This window comes from Camelus dromedarius, chromosome 8 (genome assembly GCF_036321535.1).
Source record: "Camelus dromedarius isolate mCamDro1 chromosome 8, mCamDro1.pat, whole genome shotgun sequence".
NCBI lineage: Eukaryota > Metazoa > Chordata > Mammalia > Artiodactyla > Camelidae > Camelus > Camelus dromedarius.
The window spans coordinates 60,299,670-60,318,589 of NC_087443.1; the positions used below are offsets into that span (position 1 = coordinate 60,299,670).

General features: G+C 40.3%; 1 protein-coding gene across 1 annotated transcript in view; it reads right to left on the reverse strand.

The window, feature by feature from the left end:
- The window catches only part of NT5C2 (5'-nucleotidase, cytosolic II), a 78,852-nt gene extending 71,853 nt beyond the window's left edge, over positions 1 to 6,999 (reverse strand). The window contains exon 1 of the mRNA XM_031461672.2: positions 6,920 to 6,999. The gene's annotated coding sequence lies outside the window, so the exon portion shown is untranslated. The remainder of the gene's footprint in view (positions 1 to 6,919) is intronic.
- Positions 7,000 to 18,920: the final 11,921 nt, after the last annotated feature.

Sequence of the window (18,920 nt, forward strand, 5' to 3'; positions counted from 1 at the left end):
TGGAACAAGTATTTAATGCATTAATAAATGCAAAGTGCTAAGAACAGGGGCTGACACAGTGCTAATAAATTACTATTTATAATATTAGAGCCCACAGTGTTTAATACTTGTGGCCTCTACACAACGCAGTGGCCTCTGCACAATGCAGTACTCTGTGTTTGGAGGAACGTTGTAATAGGTTTCTACTTTTACAGTCAAAACTTCAGAATGCCATTAAGTGCCAAAGGCTACACAATTTCACACGCCTTTCTCATATCAATCTATGTATCCTAATATACTATCTATAGGTTTCTTTTAGTTCCACATAGGATTATCTCATCAAACCTACTGCAAAAGTAAACAATTCAAGGCTAAAAATATGGCATTTAGCGATTTCAAATTTGTGAAAGATTCCAATGTTTATTCTCTTAAGTTACATTTTGGTCTTATTCACAGCATGATACCAGTTAAATTCTTACAAATTACCTTAAAACTTTTACAGTTTTGATACAGAATTCCTGAGCTGTTTCAACCTCTACACGTTTAGCTTGTTCAGATAACCCAAAATTTTCACCTTCTTTGATATTCTGGCCCAAATTTAGAACATAACAAAAGCTGTCCAAGTAATTTTATGACAAATACGATGGTAGAAAAAAAAAGTGTGACAAAAATAATAACTGAACACTATATTAAAGGCGGACTAAGCAGGAAATATAAACAGTATCTATAAACTAAATATATGAAAAAAAAAGCAAAACCACATAACTTTTAGAAAAAAAAAAAGCAAAACCACTTAACACAAACTACAAACGAAAAGAGGCAAATTTGACTATGCTAAAATTTAAATCTTATTCCTACCAAAAAACATTTAGTCTGAATTTAAACACAAGGAAATGGTCGGACAAGTCCAAACTGAAGGACATTTGACAAAACAACTGACCTGGACTCTTCAAATTTATCAATGTTATGAAAACAAACAAAAATCTGGGGACCTGCTATGGATTAAAAGTAACTAAAGAGACAAGGCAACTAAATGTAATTCATAATCTTTAACTAGATACTGGACAAGGTGTAGGGTTGGAGAATAGCTATATACATCATTATTGGGACAAGTGAGAAATTTGTTTAATATGTATTGTATATTAGATAATAATGTTACATTCATATTAAATGTGATGACTACTGCAGTTTTGTAGGACATCCTTGTTATTAGAACATTCAAGTATCTTTTGATAGGTGAAGTGTCATGATGTCTGCAACTTACTTTTAAATAGTTGAAGAAAAACATGTATATATGAAATAAAAAAGTAAATGTGGCAAAATGTTAACTATTGGTGAATCCAGATGAAGATGTAAGTGTTTTTCATCGAACTATCAATGCACTTTTCTGTAGGACTGAAATTTTTCAAATAAAAAGTTGGAATAAAAATGTAAAATTTATGCACAGCAAAAAGTAAAGAGAAACCAAACACTGAAAAAATATTTGCAATAGCAAAACTAAGAGAGAATTAGTACAGAGATAAAGAAAGCTACAAACTAATGACGGAAAAGCAAATAAGCCAACAGGAAAAAAGAATGAAGGATATAAATAGCAATTTACAGAAAAGAAAACCTTACAATAAATGGATGTAAACAGAGTAATCCTTACAATAAATGGAAAAGCAAATTAAAATGAAATTTAATTTGATTTTAAAATTTAAAAGTCTGACAATATCAATGTTGTTAAGGATATGGCAAAATGGGGACTCTCACAACCTGCTGATGGGTACTTTGTATTTAGTATTTTGGAAAATAATTCAGATTTATCTAATAAAGGTAAAGAATCTCATAGCCTACAACCTAAGAATTCCCTAGGCTTAGAATTCTCTCTCACAAATATAAACAAGATGACAAAAATGTTTATTACAGCACTGTTGATTGTAAAAAAGTCAGAAAGAGCAAAAAAGTCAGAAACACCTAAACATTCATAAACAAACTGGTTTATTCATATAAATCAACAGTACAGACCAATTAAAATAAATGAACTAAAGATATATCTAACATGGATACATATAAAAATAATGGTAAGCATCACTACTTAAAAGGGAAATGCAAATCAAAATCACAATGAGATATCACCTCTCACCTGACAAAATGGCTATTACTTAAAAAACAACAACAACAACAAAAAAACAGAAATAACAAATGTTGGTGAGGATGTGGAGAGAAGGGAACCCTCATACACTGTTGGTGGGAATATAAATTAGACCCACTATGAAAGAGAGCACAGACATTCCTCAAAAAATTAAGAACAGAACTATCATATGATCCAACTATCCCAATTCTGGATATTTATCCAAATAACATTAAAACACTCATCTAAAAAAAGACACATGCAACCCTATGTTCATCCCAGCATTATTTACAATAGCCAAGAATGGAAACAACCTAAGTGCCCTCTCAACAGATAAAAAGATGTGTGTACATGGGGGGGGGTGTAGACATACACACAATGGAATATTACTAAGCAATAAAAAAGATGAAATCCTGCCATCTGCAACAACATGGATGGACGTTAAGAATATTAAGATAAGGGAAATAAGTCAAAGAAAGACAAAAACAATATGATTTCACTCATCTGTGGATGATAAAAAGCAGACAATAAATAAATGAACAAACCAAACCAAATAAAACTGCAGAGAAAACAGAGTAGTAGTGACCAGAAGGGGAGTGGTGGGGTGAGGGCAAAATGGGTAAAGAGGATCAACTGTATGGTGATGGGTGGAAACCAAACTATTGATGGTGAGCAGAGGGTATACAGAAGTAGAAATGTTATGTTGTACCCGTGAAACTTGTATCATGTTATAAATATATGTTACCTCGATTTAAAAAAATAGCCCCTATTTTGGGATAGATTTAGAAACACAGGCAAGACAAGAAGTTAAATGTACTCCCCCAAAAATCTTCCTATGAGCTTCTTTAATCGATGCTTTATCATAAAACCATCATATCTTAAAAAATAAAAACGATGTTGAATAAAAAGACAAGTTGCAGAATCATGTGCATAATACATTAAACAAGAGTATATGCACTTATATGGATTATCATTCCCATTATATTTTTACTACAGTATATAATAACTACTGAATTCATGAGAGGGCAAGAGAGGGGAATAGGACCAGCAAGGATTTATATAGGTCTCAACTGTATCTGTAATTTTATCTCTTTGAAAAATATAACGTAGTGAAAAGAGAAAGGCACTACACAACTAGGAAATGGAAAAAAAAAGAAAAAGAAAACCCACAAAAGTAAATATTATTGTCTATAACTAAGGTGACCATTACTGTATTTTCTGTGTGCTTGAAACATTTCATGTTTTTAAATAAATTTAAACTAAAACATTAAAGAAATCCCATTAAACTGAACCAAGGACTGTTAAAAACAAAAACATTACTGGCCATTTTAGACGGAAACGTACGGATACAGCAGCGGTCCCTCGGTATCCGCCGGGGTTGGTCCTGGGACCACCACCCCACTGCCCTCGCAGATACCAAAATCCCCGGATGCTCAAGTCCAGTGGGTAAAATGGCGCCCTACAGTCACCCCCACGTTCTTCCCCCCTGTTCTGCACCCGCATACGGGATAGGACTTACTGTATTCAACAAACTTACTGATACGTATGTTGTATATTGTATTTTTTACATATTTATTTTTAGCCATTAAACTTCAGGCACCAGACTTCAGTCTTCCCTTTCCAAGCAACATACCAGATGTTTCTACCTCACACTATTGTTAATGCTACCCAACCAAAAGAAACACACAAAAGGTAGGAACAAATAGTTCAAGACTCTCCAAATCAAATTTGTTCCTCTGTGTATTCTGCCGAATAAGGGAGCAGCTTTGCTGCTCTGCTGGCAATTTTGCTGTTTTTGTTTGTTTGTTTGCTGCTAAAGTTGTTTTCCACAAAAAAAGGAAAGAAAAAACAGCCAGTGCAAACTTTGGTAACAAATCATACAACACAATCAAATTTCAAATGGTTAAAAGTCATATAAGATGTACTGTGCCAAATGACAAGGACCTAAACACTGCATAACAATTTGGTACCAATTTCCTTAAAATTAATAACTTTTCAGGCCTGAACCTAAAAAGCAAACAAAACGAACATCAGCTACTCATAAAAAAGGGCTCTTAATTCTGCTCTATGCATGCAGCATATCTTGTAAAGAGCTTACCAGAATTTCCCAGAATTTCTCTCTCCAGCTTTGTCTCTATCACTCTACCAAACCCTTTCAGTGAGAACAATCTACTCACTAAACTCTTAATATATCCACTTTTGTATCTTCTCCATACTCTCACTCAAGTCACCTCCTCTATAAGACTTTCCCTGATAGCACCAACCTACCGTAATCTCTCCACTGTGAACCAAAAAGATAGCTTATATTTATACAGAATTAAATGTGTGCCAGTATTGCTTCAATGGAATTATCCCATTCTGCCCACACAACTCTGTGAAATTTGTTCTATTTTTCCCTTTTTCATGGTGAGAGAAACTGAGTGAGGCTCTCTAAGGCTGAGTTCTCCAAGGCTGCATGGACGGTGAGTGGCAAGTCAGGTCTCAGACTCAAAACTTTTGAACTCAGGCCCTTAAACATAAGTGGTGCCGTCTCCTGAATCACATATCTTTGTATTGACTGCTTACATGTCATTTAACATATGCCCTGTGATAGTTAACATTTTGTGTTTGGAGATGTTGTCTAAGAAGCTCAAAATACTACATTCACTCAACAAAAAACTACTGAGAGCCTGTATGCCAGGCATTGTTGACTACTGGGCATAAAAACATGTTACAGAGCCTCGACATATGAAAAGTAGATGCATTCTCTAGATACATGGGCATCCCCGAAATATGGGTAATACGGGTAAGTTCAAAATTTTAAATACGTACACAGCAATTATTACCACATAAAAGTTATATTTACGTAAGAACTCGAAAAGAGCATAATCATAAATGATAGGCCGCCATTATCTCCTGTGTACTCCTCCGCAATAAAGGCATGTCAGAGACAAAAAAAATAAATTAAATTAAATTACACGATAAAGTTGGTTCCTTTTTTTTTTTTTTACTATTGAATTTAAGCCTTCTGGTAAAAGAGATAAGCAATAAAAAGGTGTACTTTAAAAAACAAAACAAAACACGTTTTGTGTGCTCCTTTCTATCCCCCATTAAACAGCAGAAATAGCCTAGAGACAGATGAACATTCCTTCTAACATTCCACTGTAATTTGACTTTCTTTAGGAAAATATACCTGATATTCGGAAGGCTTGCAGATACCGTAAGTATCTGCAAGTAGTAAATCTTCCTACAATTATAAACTTTTGGAAACTTGTAGCTGATTGTAAATTTTCATACGATGGAATCAAATCTTAGAACTGAATGACCCCTTGCAGAACATCTCTTTCTGCCTTCTTACTTTACAGATTACTTGATCATTAAATTCTTAAGTCTAAATTCTGGGTTGATGAGAGTAATGCAGCAATCTATACTACTGAAATGCAGTGGCTTATATTGCAGTAGAAATGCATTTCAGAAATAAAGTCTGTGTGCGTTTGCATCAGCCCAGCATGTGGAGTTCTGCTTTTAATTGCTAACTAGCTGTGCCTACTTGAGTTTAATCTCTTCCGACCTGGATGTCTATCTGGGTAAGTTCTAACCATTGTTGAAAAATGTCGTGGTAAATATCTAAAAAGATCTCAATAACATTAAGTTTCCACAGTAAACGGCACAGTTTCACATTACAGTTAGCAGAGTTTGCATCCGCTGCCTTAAGAGGCAAAAGGAACAGTGTATAGACATTGTGAGACAAGTCTAGTTCAACCAAGAACCTCTCCGCACCCGGACACGCACACGCGCGTACACACACAGACACAAACCTATAATGGTGACTAGTCACTGCAGAGCGCCGCACTTACAATGCATCCTCAAAATAACAGCCCAAAGCTGACAGCAAGGGAAACTGCATCTTACACCCAGCTCTACCCACTGCCTGTAAAAACTGGGGCCTACCGGAGTCAAACCCCTTTATACGTCACGCTGACAACTAATGGTTTAGGCCTCAGATCTGCAATCAACCTCGGCTCTCGCCAGCTTCAGGGATCCCCAGGAAAGGGAGAAAAATAGACTGCCACTGGACAGTTGGCCCCTGACTTGGGAGCCATTGGAAAATGGCCAGCACGGTTTTTTTTGGGTTTTTTTGTTTTTTTTTTGCGGCGCCTTGCAATTCGATGTAAGCCTTCCAGGAAGTGCTGCAAACGACACAACTGGCATGCAGGCAATCAGTTGGCAATTTCCTGCGGTTCTTGCTACAACACCATCAACCTCGCATCCTACCACAGCTGCCCGCGAGTTCGTCGGGGTCCACCGGGAACACGCAGGGGGCGGGAAGCCCATAAAGGCGGAAAGGCAGGCTTAAGGTGTGGACGGGAGGAGCCCGGCGTCGGCCGGAAAAAAGAAGAACTGACTAAAGGGGTGCCTGCCAGAGGCGGGATGGGGGCTGCCACCAGTGTGAGAGAAAAGCCGGGAGCGTGAGGGCAACCGGCCGGAACGCGGCGAGGCTGGCTGCGAAGGCCAAGGGCCGCGCTCCGAGGGTCAGGCGGGTCCCAGGGAGCCGACGACCGGGAAACAATGGCGCGAGCGTGACGTGGGGCTGGGAGCGTAGCCGCCGCGCGGAGGAAGGGGCTACTCCGAGGAGGGGGCGACCTGGGGCTGGGGGCCTGCGGAGACGCTGGTGCGGGGGTCGCCGGCGCGCAGGCGGGCGTTCGGACCGAGAGGGGCCTGAGGGGCGCAGAGGCCGGGTGAGGGGCAAAGTCCCCAAGCCCAGGTCGCGCGCTCGGCCGCGCACCCTCCCTTCCTCCCTCGCCTTCCCGCTCCTTCCCTCCCGCCCCCAGGTCCCGCCACACTCACCAGCCTCACCGCTCGGCAGCAACCCCAGCGCGCAACTGCCGCAGCCGCCTAGGCGCGCGCCCTCTCCGCCCCCGCCTCCCTGGCGCCGCCCAACAGGCTCACGCCCGGCCAGGGACCGGAGCGCTGTTCCGACCCCCGGCTCCGCCGCAGAACCCAGCCGCCACGACGCTCCCTGGCCGCGCTGCTGGAGTGAAGCATCATGAGGACCTGAGCCCTGGTCTCTTGTGCAGGTCTGGGAATCTTCAAACGACAGAGTATCGCTTGCTGCTGAGCTGTGAGGTGATGCACGCTGACAACTCTTCCATGTCCTTAAAGTCTCCAGCCCTGGGCCTTCTGCAGGGCCCTGGACTACCTCTCTAACACTCCAACGCTTTCCCTTAGGCGGGTGGGAACATCCATTTTCCCAGTCACAAAGTCTTCCAGTCGAATGGACCTCAAAAACCCTCTGATCCAGACTCCCATACCACGCTTGAATCCCCACGCTTGAATCCCAATGATGACTAAAAGTGTCGGCTTTGGAGTTTTTCAAAAAGGGTTCGAATCCCAGTTCCACTACTTACAAATTGTGTCATCTTGTGTCAGGGAGAGTTACCTGACCTCATCATACCCAGTTCCCTCATATTTGATACTTGGGTAGAGAATAATAGTACCTACATCATAGGGTGTCGCCAGGATGAAATAAGATAATGGAAGGTCCTCGGCACAGTCCTGGCACTTAACACTCAATAAATGTTGGTTATTTACCATCAACTTGAGTCTGAAAGAAAACTCCTCAATCACAGAAAGCCACTGTTTCCAGAACAATGCATTCCTTGGTCTCTGCAGCTCTGACTAGCTAGAAAGTGTTTCTGAAGCATCCACTCTCTTGCTCAAGTCCTATCCCTTGAAGCCTCAGAAAACAGACAAGTCTACTCTTTCTTCCACCTTCTACTTTTCAGATACTTGAAGACTTCTACCCAAGGTTTTCTCTTATTCCTGACCTGTATCTCCCATTCCTTCCTTTGTTCCTCCTTTGCCCTAATTTTGAGGATCTTTGTCCTCATTCTTCTGCACCTACTGAGTTTGATTGTGTCTCCTTTAGAGTATGTCACCCAAGACTGAACCAAATATTTGTGGTACCATCAGAGCAAAGCAGGACCAAAGCTTCCTCCTTGTAGGACTTACTGCCTTGCAGTCACGCAGTACAGTTATTGGCACCTGCACTATTGACTCATTGAGCTTGCATTCAACTGAAACCTCCAGAACTTTTTAATAAATGCTCTGCTGGAGCATTTCTATCTTCTTTTGTATTCTTGAGCCAACTTCAGATAAGGTTGGCTGAGGACAGGCCTTGGGCCTCTCACCTACTAGATTTTTTCAGGATATGTAGGGGAAAAAATAGGACTTGGATGGTAGTCTAACACCATCTTTAAAGAAGTACACATGGAAAAAGGCCAGAGTTTATGACCATGGCACTGAGCAAAAAAATACATATATATATATACACACACGCACATATATGCAGTATGATCTCAACTGAGCAAAAAAATGTACAGTGCACGCACACACACATACACACACACACACAAGACTAGAAGGAAATATGTATGTTCACAGTGGTTTTATCTCAGTGATAAGACTTGGGGTGGTTTCTTTTCTTCTTTATACTTTTTCATAAATTTCCCAAATTTTCTACTGGTTTATATTACTTTTATAATCAAGAACTTTGTTTTCAAAAGAAAAAAAGTCAGAAAAAAATTTAAAAATCAGAGAAAGAAAAAAATGGGAAACAAAGTTAAGCGATAAGAGACTAGAATAAAACATTTGTAACATACAAAACATATGTATCTGGAACATACAAAGGAATCTTAACAAATCACTAAAACAATAAAATGCACTAGGAAAATGGGCAAAGAATATAAGTAGGCAGTTCACAGAAAAGAAAATGTAAATTGCCAATAATTTCCCAACCTCAGTAGTAATCAGAGAAATGGAAATTAAAACTGAAATTGGCCACAATTTTCAAGCTTCATGATATCAAGAGTGTAAATTGGCACAGCCACTTTAAAGGGCAATTGGACAATATCTATTAAATCCATGTCTTAGCAATGCCACTTATAGTTACCTATCATAACTCCATGTGCATATGGAGGTATGTACAAGGATAATTATTACTATGATATTGCTAAGAGGGAAATTTTGGAATCGGCCAAAATGCCCAACAATCGGGGAAGCTAAGTAAAATGTAGAATACTCATATAATGGAATTTTGTAGAGAACTTAAAAGAAGTGACCTTGATCTATCTGCTAATATAGATCTATCTTAAAATCATATTGTTGGGGGGAGGTTGTAGCTCAAGCAGTAAAGTGCATGATTATCATGCACGGGGTCCTGGGTTCAATCCCCAGTCCCTCCTCTAAAAACAAATGAAACTAATTACCTCCCCCTGCCTAAATAAATAAATAAATTTTTAAAAATCATATTGTTGAATGAAAACAGCAAGTTGTGGCATAAAATTGATTTGATATTTTTTAAAACTTCTTATCTAAATGCATAACTTCCACCTAATCATGAAAAATCACCAGACAAACCCAAATTGAGGGATATTCTACAAAATATCTGACCTGGACTCTTCAAAAGTGCTGAGGTATGAAAGCTAAGAAAAGACTGAGAATTGTCAGAGATTGTAGGAGACTAAGGAGACAAGCCAACTAAATGCAACGTGGGATGCTGGATTGGATCCTGGAACACTTTAAAAAAAAAATTAGAGGAAAAACTGGTGAAGTTCTAATAAAGCCTACAGTTTAGTTAATTGTACTGTACTAATGTTAACTTCTTGGCTTTGATCATTGAATGGGAGGTATGTAAACTGTTAACATTAGGACAGGCTGATTAAAGGGTATACTGAAACTTTCTGGACTATCTTTTTGACTCTTCTGTAAATCTAAAATTATTTCAAAATAAGTTAATACAAAACAGAGACACAAATACCATTGTTTCCTATCATTACTGCTATAGATAATATCCATGCCTGCTCTAAATTCATATGTTGAAACCTAATCCCCAGTGTGATTGTATTTAGAAGTCATCCTTTGGGAGGTGTTCAGGGCCAAATGTGGAATTAGAGCCCTTATAAAAGAGATCTCAGAGGCCTTCCTACCCACTTCTGCCCTGTGAGGACACACAGCAAGAAGATAGCGGTGTCTGAATCAGGAAGTGGGCCTTTACCCAACACTGAACCTGCTGATAACTTGCTCTCCCGCAAGAAGTAAATTTCATTTGTTTATAGACCTCCCAATCTGTGGGATTCTGTTATAGCAGCCTGAACTAAGCACATTAAGTCTCTAAAATTTTTAAAACAGAATGTAAGGCTACCTACCAAACTTTTATCAGAGATTACCTAGAAAGATAGGGGTAAAGACCAAGATTGTAGGTAATATTCAAAGGGAATATTAGCTTTAGTTTCAATGTTTTAGAAGATAAATGTACTCATGTGTTGCTTTCTTAGTCAAAAATTAATTTTTAAAAATGCAAAAGAACAAGGTACTTGGCCTCAAGACTTTCAGGAATAAGACAAGCCATGCTGAACCTTCCAACAGAGGGTTGGGGAGCCTGTGGAAGCAATGAAGAGTCTTAAGCAGCTTGCTTGGGGTCTCTGACTTAACACTGACTGAAGGGCCCTGGCAGTGCTTGGCAAGAGAGGCCATCCCACTGTGGCCTTGGATGGCCCCTCGCTGAACTTCCTGCCCAAGCATCCACATGACTGCCCTACCTCTCTGATTAACACAATTTCCCCCAGAATACTTTAACTCTGAGTCACCCAGAATATGCACAGCATTCACAGCTCACTCATCAGTTTTCTGCTTCTTGGCAGAACCTCTCAGAGAAGTGAAAGCACTGCTCAACTCCCTGGCCTGGGGCCTAGAAATGCCTGCCCCAAAATCATTCTTCCAGGAAGTATTCAGTCATAGATGCAATCAGCCACCTTGGAAGTCTCCCCTCTTCTTCATCCCTCTAACAATACAGGGTCATCACTTACTGTGATAAGGCCAGTCAGGCACTATGTAAGGAGACAATCAGAAAACGTTTAGTCTAGCTAGAAACATCTAGTCCAAGTTGAGAGACAGGCCATCCGTGTAAGACTTAGGAGCACCAACATCTCTTCAAAAATACGCCCTGAGCTCCTACCATGTGCCTAACATTTCTCAATAGAGACATGAGTTTCTGCCCTCATGCAGTTTTCTGGCTGCTTGGAAAGATGGACTTTAAATACACAATTATTTTACTACAATTTGGTAAGTGCTCTGCAGGAAAAGTAAAAGATGCTATGAGGGAGAACAAAATAGGAGCTAGGCTTTGGGGTTGGGAGAGGGTCAAGAAACATTTCCCTGAGGAAATAACATCTCAGTTGAAACTCAAAGGATGAATAGGACTTTTTTTAAGTAGAAAAGGGAGAGACAGACTTACTTGGAGGAGTAGAGAATTCCTGAGAGTAGGACCAGTAGGCACAAAGGCCCTGAAGTAGGATGAGCCTTGTGTATCTGCAGAATAATCAGCAGCCTAGAGAGAAAGGGAGAAAGTGCCCCCACCCCCCCAAGGCCCTGGAAGGAGGCAGGGCCAGACTTTGCAGGGTACTATAGACCATATACATGATCCACAGCCTTACCATAGTGCAATGGAGAGTAACTGAGGGCATAAAGCAGAGGAGTGGGAGGGATCAGGTCTGCAGTTTAAATGAGTGGAGGGGGTGGGGATAGCTTTGATGCATGAGGTCCTAGGTTCAATTCCCAGTACCTCCATTGAAAATAAATAAAATAAATTTGGAGGGGGAAGGTATAGCTCAGTGGTAGAGTGCATGCCTAACATGAACAAGGTCTTGGGTTCAATCCCCAGTACCTCCATTAAAAATAAATAAATAAACCTAATTACCTTCCATCCCCCAAAAACAAACAATTCCCAGGAAATAAAAATAGAATCCGGGTGATAAAAGTCTAAAAAAATTTTTTTAATGAATGGAATGTAACCAATCAATCAATTGCCTCATATGTTCATGAAAATTAATTTATTTGAGTTTGATTTGATTCATTTGAATCAAGCAAAAATCTCCTAGGTGCCTGTTGGAAACTTCCACTGGGTGTTTACAACATGACAGACAAGATCTGCAACCTTTATCACAATTTTTTTATTTACTGAACAGGGTCAAGATGGTAAATACTGAAGATCTAAATTGATCCCCTACCCACACTTTACAGATGTTGCTCTATAGCTATTGAGGAAATAAGACACTTGAGTAAAACACAAAGGCAGATCATATAAGCCCCATGCCAGATCAGTGACCCCAAAGAGCTTCAGAGTTTCTGGAGAGATGGATTCCTGACAGAAGAGTTAAAATCAAATGCAAAGAGATACTACTTCATGCCTACTAAGATAGCTATACATGAAGGCCAAAAAAAACCAAAAATAAAAACAAACAAAAAAAAGGAAAGTAACAAGTGTTGACAAGGATGTAGAGAAATTGGAACCTTCCTGCATTGCATATAGGAATGCAAATGATGCAGCCTCTGTGGCGGTTCCTCAAAAAGCTAAATTACCATATGACCCAGCAATCCTTCTTCTGGGTGTATACCCAAAGAATTGAAAACAGATGCAAATGGATATTTGTGAGCCAATGCTCACAGTAGCATCATTCATAGTAGTCAAAAAATGGAATCAATCCAAATGTCCATCACCACATGAATGGATAAACAAAATATGTTACATCTGTACGATGGAACATTATTCAGCCACAAAAATGAATGAAGTCCTGGTACCTGCTACAACATGGATGAATGTTGAAAACATTATGCTAAGTAAAATAAGCCAGACACAAGGACAACTGTTATATGATTTCACTTATGTGAAATATCTAAAAAAGGCAAACTCATAGAGACAGAAAGTAGATTAGACATTACCAGGGGCTGGGGCGGTAGGCGGAAGAATGAGGAGTTATTGCTTAAGGATCCTGGGTTTCTGTTAGGGATGATGAAAATGTGTTGAAAACAAACAGTAGTGATGGTTGCATAACACTGTGAATGTATTTATACCACTGAATTATACCCTTAAAAATGGTTAACATGCCAAATTTTATGTTATATATATTATGCCATAGTAAAAAATCCAAAAACACTTAAAAAAAATCAAATACATAAATAGGACCATTTCCTCCATGTTCACTGGGCTCCTTCCAAATTGCCACTTTCCAGTTCCTGATCCCCATGTCCCTGCATACACTGTTTCCGCTGCTTGAAAAGCTCTTTTTACCTTTGAACTGTATTCATCCTTTCAGTCTTAGCTTAAGGGTTATTTAGAGAAGCCTTCCCAATCTCCCTACGCTAGTATTTTCTTTCATGCTGTCCATACCTTCCCTTCCCACAACTGCAATTAAATAAATATTTGTGTGATTATGTCTGTAATATCTGCCTCCTCATGTGAGTAAGCTCCAGGAGTGCAGGGACCGTCCTGACCACCGAGAGGGGATACAGCACCTAGCCCAGGGTCTGGCACACTGGGGATTCCATGTATATTTTAAAATAAATTAATTGATAACTGAGTGAATGTGATAGGGTGGTGATTGGATTTTATTTTAATGCCTATTAACAATTCTGTAAGTTTAATTAAATTATTATTTTTTTAATTTTATTTTATTTTTCATTTTTGGGGGTATTTTGGGGGGATAATTAGGTTTATATATTAATTTACTTATTTTAAGGGAGATACTGGGGATTGAATCCAGGACCTCATGCATGCTAAGCAGCACACACTGTACCATTGAGCCATACCCTCCTACATATATATATATATATATATATTTTTTTTTAAGGGAAGCATATCAGGGCTCTCACTCTTGCATCCCTGGGCTCTACCTTGTGAAGTCATCAGCAATCTCTTAGAGCAGGAGCCTGAGCGAGACACTGGTACAATTTGTTTCCAGGTAGGTCTGCTGCATCACCAACTATTCCAACCTTGGTCTCTGTCCATCTAAATAAGTGATAGGTTATTGGCCTCAGAATGAAACACCTCTTCACTGTGTGAACTGCCAGCCCCTTGTAGAGCAGTGCCACCTGCTTGAGCATTTCACATGATCAAGTTAAGCAGCATCCATATTAGAACTAAAGACAAATGTCAGAACGAGGAAGAGCATTTACTGGGAAAGCCAATCCTTTGATAAGCACAGGTAGGTTTGGGCTTTCTAGCATTAGTCAGTAAAAGCATTTCCTAACTGACTGAATGTTCCCATTTTGGCATTCCACATCAACCTCAGTAAACAGCTTTCTCTGTGCTAAAAGGAAGCTAAACAAATATGTGATTGTTTTTGAGACAAGAAGTACAACTAGAAATGGATTTAATGAATTTATCTTCTGGATGTGGACCCTTGTGGGAACTGAAAGGCATGACAACACAGGAAGAAACACACAACTCACAACAGCTTTTATATAAACAAATTTTGTCTCACAGACCATTATCCTCTCAGCTCACAAATCAATCTCTGTTTTTACTCTTTTACATTTTACATATAAAATGCATAAACCAGGGAGCACAAAGCAAACCAGTAACTGTAGACATTAGGAGACTTTTGACCACAAGTAACAGGAAACCCAGTAAAAACAGGCTTAAACAATAAGAAATCCAGAAGTCTGATAGACTCCAGGGTATGTGATTCAGTCATTGACACTGCTTCAAGAACAGGTTCATTTCTCTGCCATGCAGCCTGCAGCGTTGCCTTCACCGTAAAACATGTGGGGAACATGCTTGTAGGGTGGTACAAGTTTCCTTCATGGCAGCAAAAGACAGACACCTCTCCTCCACCACAGATTCTAAGTCCCTCCCTTCAACCTAAATGGGAAGAATTAGGACAAATGCAGACCTCCAGGACCAATGATCATCGCCAAGGAAGGATCATACACTGAGGAATCAGATTTTGTCCCTGGGGTTTAGGGATGGAGAGGATATCTGAGCAAAACCGGGATTTTTGACAGGAAGAATGGAAACTAGGCAAGCAGTCACTACAACTAGCAAACTGGAATCTGTCTGACCTTGAGTTACGAGCACAATTAGAGAAGTACAAAACAACACTTTGAATTTCACACATCCACTAATCCATTTGTTCTTAGCCCACATAAAGGATAAGAACACATTCTTATCAGCAACAGTGGCTCATGACAGCAGTGATTCTTAGGAAAATCAGGAAGTTTGTGTTCTTGATGGTGTTCTTTATGTATGTGCTGCAGTCCCACCTTCCTAGAGAGAATTGTCTCTCTTGGTCTTATCAGAGGCTCAGTCCTGCATTTCCCCCATCCTTTCCAGTCCTGGATCATGCTGAACCCTGCTTGGGTCTCACCCTAGTCCTTCCCAATGACACTGCACAGCATTTCCCCATTTGGGAAATTTATTTTGGGAGTCCCAAAGTATATTTTGGAATGACTAGTTCTGTGAGATTTAATAGCTATTCCTTGGGGAAAATTTCCATTTTTGCAGAAATCATGAAAGGCCTGTTTAAACTCTTTACACTTGCAAAACTTGGGCATTTGTCATCATAAATTCCTGGCACAGCATACTTACTTTGTCTTTTTAAGAGTGGGCCTTTGTAAACAAGAAAGTGGCTCTGGTTCTCACGCCAAGGAGGTGAGCCCTCATCCAAGGATATGCGAGGATTTGTATATGATTTTGTAAGAGGATGCATTATTTTCTTCAATTAGTGGTTCTCAAATTTCAGGAGGAATAAGGGTTGCCCGGGAAACTTTCTAAAAGGCAGATTCCAGACCCTATTCCAGTCTCTGGCTGTGTGGCCTGGGAAATTAAATTTAAACCAACTCCCCAGGTAATTCTGATGCAGGTGGTCCATGTGTTCTCTGACAGTGCTAACCATCTACTGCATGCCTGCTTGTGACGGTAATCAATGTTGCCATGGCTGCAGCCAATCTGAGCCACCTCCTGCTGCCTGCTGCCTGGGCAACAACTGACTTTTTGGGTCTCTTCCTGGTTTGCTAGTCCAAGGAGCCATTGCGAACAACAGTCTTTTAATACTGCGGAAACTATTCAATTGACTCAAACAAAGAAACTGACTCATGGTTGTAGGATCGGGGATTATAAACTACGTCACCTCACCTTCAGAGCACCAGTCTTTTAATCCCCTTTTTTGGCTCCACTTCAAATGTCAGATACGAGCCCTCAATGATTGCATTTCATTGGCATGAATAGGGTGCAGTCCCCAAGACCAGGCAGTTTTCCAAGCCTGTCACAATCTGGGGTCCTCCCTTACCTGGGATCTATAGCACTCTTGTAGCAAGTGTCCTGTTGGGTTAAAAGTAAATAAATCTTCTCTCATTGAGTGATGGATAGTTGAGCTTATTACTTTTACTTTCAGCAAACCCAAAATAATTCTTTTCAACTATTTTTTTGCTCAGATAATATCTGAAAGAAAATCCATGCTAATTGGAGAGAGAATAGGTTAAGTACTAGCATTCTGTATGGCAAACAGAATAACGGCCTAATCCCCAGAAACGGTGACTATGTTGCAATTAGAGGGCAAAGCAGAATTAAGGTAGCAGATGAAATTAAGTTTGCTAATCAGCTGACCTTAAATAGGGCACGAAGCCTGAATTTTCCAGGTGGATTCAATGTAATCACAGGGCTCCTTAAATGGAAAAGAGGGAAGGATAAGAATCAGTGTCAGAGTGATGAGATGTGACAAAGACTTGGCTGGCCATCGCTAGCTTTGAAGATGTAAGGATGCCATGAGCCAATGGAAAAGGCAAGGGAACGGATTTTCTCCTAGAGCTTCCGGAAATACCGTAGGACTGTAGTCCCGTAATACCTTGATTTTAATCCACTGAAACCCATTTGAGACTTCTGATCCCTAGAACTGTAAGATAAGGCTTTTGTGTGTTTAAGCCATGAAATTTGTGATAATTAGTTACACCAGCAATAGGAAACTAATACACAGGAGATTAGGAAAGAAGGCCAGAAACAGATACAGACTAGAGAGTCAAACAAACGTGGGCCTCTCGGCTCAGTGCACACTCCCTTTTCTCTACTGGTGGTCCAGGGGAAACCCTTCATCCTATGAATTTTCCAGGAGCCTTGCCTTTGAACCAGATAATCTGGCTCAGAAAACCTGAAGTATTAAAAAAAAAAAAAGGTTATATTTTGATGAGCTAAATTCATGTACATTTCTTTTTTGGTCCCTTCAATATTGATATTTTGCTACCGCCCCTCTGCAACCCCATAAGATTACGGGAGTAAAATCTCTGAGGAGGGAATGAGACAGGATGGAAGGGGGCAGGACACAGCCATTAAAGAAATTACACAGCAATCAGCACCAAGATGGTGGAAAAGTCAACTCCCAATAGACCTGGAGGCCCAAGATGGCAGGAGATTCGACTGCCAGTGGACCTTGAGCTCCATTTTACACTGTAATGTCCTAGCATGGTGAATAACACACCCACAGATGTTGTGATAGTTCTGAAGCTAACCATGAAAGGTCAAAGAGTGGGCGGTGGCCCAATTCCTGGGACTCCCAGCCCCTTCCCTAAAGTAGTTGGGATAATCCTCTCACTTATTAGCATGTAAAAACTGGCAACACTGAGCCTTGTGGTCACTCTCTTTCTCTTGCCTTCCTAGATGGCCCATAGTCTGTCTCCTGCCATCTTGGGCCTCCAGGTCTATTGGGAGTTGACTTTTCCACCACTTCTACTTCAACACACCCTCCACTTGTACCTGTTCGAAAAAGGGATTTCACATAGGTAGGCATATATATGTATGTATATATGTATCTATTAACTGCCCATATGTCTAAGATTTTTAAAAGGGTTTGGTTGCTTTTTTAAATGTGCTTGGAAAAAATAAAAATGAAAAAAAAAACAAAACAGTGTTTGAAAACTACACATCTGGCTCTAGAGGACCTCTCAGAAGGCCGCTGCACAGACTCAGGTTCCAAGCTACAAGGACTTTCTGACCTTCTCCCATGGCCACTGCTTTTGCCACTGTTGTCTTGCCAGGCCCTGTCCAAGGGCCACCTGCCCACTAATTCTCCCACTGGTGTTGTGGAACGGGCTCAAAAGAGATCATTGACAGCTGCTCAATGCAGATCAGGCAGCTCAGTCCACAGGCAGCTTCTGTCTATGGAATCAGAGGCTGAAAATAGATCATTACATGCCACACAAGTCTTAAATTGCTTCTAACCAGGCAGCATCGTGTGGGGATTAAAAGCGTGGACTCCAGAGCCAGAGTCCCTGGCTTCCACTTCTGGCTCTGCTGCTAACTAGCTGTGACCTTGGGCAAGTTTCTCAATATCCTCATGTCTTAGTTTCCTCATCTTTAAAATGGAGGTGAAGATAATAATAGTTTCTACCTCACAGGCTTCATGAGGATTAAATGAGATCATATTTGTACAGCATTTGAGACAGGGCTGGGCAGCTGGCAAGCACTGCATAAACGTCATTTAAATAAAACCAAAATGGCAATGGCACTTTTCTTACTACCTGAACTATGGAAGGCAGAGTCCAGTTCCAGGCATTTTAATTATTTTACTGTTCAAGGTTTTACCACCGCTCTCAAGGTAAGGCTCTCTCTGTGGCCTCCCACACCCCTGAGGAGTTGGGGTCACATGGCCCTCCAAAATACTGTGTTACCAGACTTAGGATTCTGTGGATCAATAACATTTCAAAAGCAGTTTTGGGAATTCACACAGGGTGGCCATTTTAACTATGTCATTCGGGACATTAAAATAAACTGCCATCTACTAGCATTGCTATTTCATGAAAGACAATTGTAACACCAAAAAAAAAAAGAAAAAAAAAGAAAAGTAGGAAAGACATAATCTCAGAATAAAAGACAGGACTTTAAATTAAATTGAGCTTAGTAAAAGAAAACAACACTACCCTTTTCTGGTTTTTCCACTTCATCTTGAGTCAGTGGCCGAGGGCCAGCCCTGGTCTGTGACTCAGCATTTGGCTGACAGCGCTTTACAGGCCCTTGTGAATG